Consider the following 2,686-nt stretch of genomic DNA (forward strand, 5'->3'; position numbering starts at 1 on the left):
TTGCAAGTTTACGAACTGATTTTTTTTCCTCTCCAGAATTATTGAGTGACTGTGTAGGTGGGAACACAGGTTGCACCCATGCATAGAATGTGCATTGGTCCACAAGCATTCAGCAGCTACCATTCTTGTGTGCATGATAATGTTTGGTAGCAAAATAGTATTGACAGTACTGCAGCAAAATTTTAATTGCATGACAATCTTTTTATCAGAGAACCCCATTAACTTGAAGGTTGTTGAAATCCCAAATTGGCTTCCTGTGTTGACCTTTTTTTCTTTTTTGCCCACTTTTATTAGGAGGTTTTTGAGGTGGACTGAGCAACTTAAATGTCTCTGTTCTGACAGAGTCGCTGCTTGGGAGTGGCAATATCATCCCATGTGGACTCTAGATGACACTAAACGGTGCCTGTGAAAACCTTCTCCGAGTGGCCAACCACTTGGCATAGAGATTACATTCATAAAACAACTGCAGTTGAAGAAAAAAATTGGCAGATCCTACGCGTAGGTGAGAATTGATGTAGAGCGAAGCAGTGGCAAGTGGGGTGAGGAATATGACGTATCCATCCTCCTGGTAAACCTGGTTGATCAATTGCACCATCAGTTCTTGGCATGGTCAGATGCCACTGGTGGGACTCTTTCAAGTGATAAAAAAAATTTGGGGGATTTAATGCACCAAAACTACAACTGGGCTACAAGGCATGCCATAGTGGAGGGCTCTGGTTTAGTTTAGACTACCCTGGGGATCTTTAAACGTGCGCCAAAATCTTGGCATATGGGCATTAACGCTTCTTGCAGTTGTAAACATTTTAAAATGATTCAGAGCTTTCTGCTGCACAGGATTGGCATTTGGTAAATTTGCGCCCGATCATGTAACCTAATCCATACGGTAGGTTTGTTAGCATTGTTAAAAATTGTTCAGGGCTATAACCAATGGTGTGCTAAACTCGAGCAGAATACTCCAAGGTTCACAACATTGACTTTCAGGCAGCAACAGTATTGTCCGTTGTATCAGCAACAAATACAGTCCTTCAAAAAGTAATCTTTTTGTTTTTCCCTTTCATGGTCAAGGACAGTCCTCTGTTCTACCAGCCAAGAAACTGTTCCCGGGACTTGCAATGTTTATGCAGTCGTAGCTTATAACTTAATGAATCTCAAAACCCATGATGGCTTCTGAGCTCGAGGTTCAATTTCCAGTTGCTGTACATCAGGTGGAAAACAAAAAGGTTCAAATGTACAATTGTGGCACATACAGTAAAACCTCATTTTGTAGAGACACTTCAGGGACCCAGAAAAAGTATCTTGTAACCAAAAATTCTAAAAATACTGTGCAGTAGAACTATTCCACTTTATTATACCTACATCAGCACCAAGGCGTATTAAGAAGGTCAACAAGAAATCGCTCACTATGGCTTACAGAATTCGTTGACTGCAGGCTGTATCAGCTTCCTTCCCAACTTCTGAAATTCACTTTGCAAGAGCTCCTATTTCCACAAATTCCATAAAGTGCTAGGGTTGCCACCTTTCCCCGAAAAAAAAAAAAAAAAGAAAAACGGCCCTTCGCTGGGGGGTTGTAGAATGAGGTTGAAGTTGTGGTGAAAAACAGCTGCCATGTTTTTTTGACATGCAATGTCATTGTAGCATTTTACGAGAAATCAATACAACGTTTGTACTAAAAGTGAGTGAGATTTTGATTACTGCTCTGAATGTGCTGCATTAAAATGTAACCCAAGTGCTGTGCCACCTGCACCTGCATCTGGCCACGGCACTTGCTGACTGCAGTGCCGCGGCATTTTCATTGTGTTCCTTCCCTTGGTCCCCTCCATCTCGGGGAGCGCACTCTTTGGCGCATTTTCTCTGCTCGCGTCTTTGCGCAGCTTGTCGACACATATTTATCGGCGTAGTTGCTGAATCTACCCTTATAAGATGCAAAATAATAATAATCGCAGCACAACGGCTAAAAAATCAGTCAATGGTGGCCGGTTTTAAGTATGGACCCGCAACTGGCCCAATATCTAAAAAACCAGTCAAACCGTTCAAAAACTGGGCAGGTGGCAACCCTATTTAAAAGTTCTCTTAGACGTTTACCAGCCTCGACTGCCAACAATTTCTGCCCTGCAATGTACTAGTCATCCTCCTCCTCTGGTTCATCTTCTAGGGCACCAATTACTTGCACACAGATCACGACCTGTAAGCATCTCGGAGCAATGAGTTCCACATCTGCAGGTTCTGGAACCACTGCAGTCTCTTGGATGCAGGCCCAAGTTTCATTTTAAAGGCAGTTTTCAACAAGGTCTTCTATATAAGGCCCCCCTTCCATCATGTCTCTTCTAAATAGTGATTACCTTTACTCTGGGGACCCTTAGCAACGGAGTGTTACTTGTAACTATGTCTCTTGCATGCTGTCTTGGGCATAACTACTTCACTAGTGATACGTTACTGGTAACTTGTTACTTTTTACAGTAACTTGTAACTGTAACACTTAATTTTTTACACAGTAGCTGCAACAGGAATTATCTTTACAGAATTATCTTTACAACATGGCAACCCTCACAGTTTAGGACAGAAGGTCGCCAAGACGGTTATCTTTCCTGCAGAAAACCAATGTCTAAAGTCGGTGTTTATAACTTTTCCTTCGTCTTGAGTGGAAACAAGAAAAAAAAATAATAAAACAGGAAATTACACCTTCAAA

This window comes from Haemaphysalis longicornis, unplaced genomic scaffold (genome assembly GCF_048455015.1).
Source record: "Haemaphysalis longicornis isolate Haplotype H1 unplaced genomic scaffold, Haemaphysalis longicornis Haplotype H1 scaffold_199, whole genome shotgun sequence".
NCBI classification, from domain to species: domain Eukaryota; kingdom Metazoa; phylum Arthropoda; class Arachnida; order Ixodida; family Ixodidae; genus Haemaphysalis; species Haemaphysalis longicornis.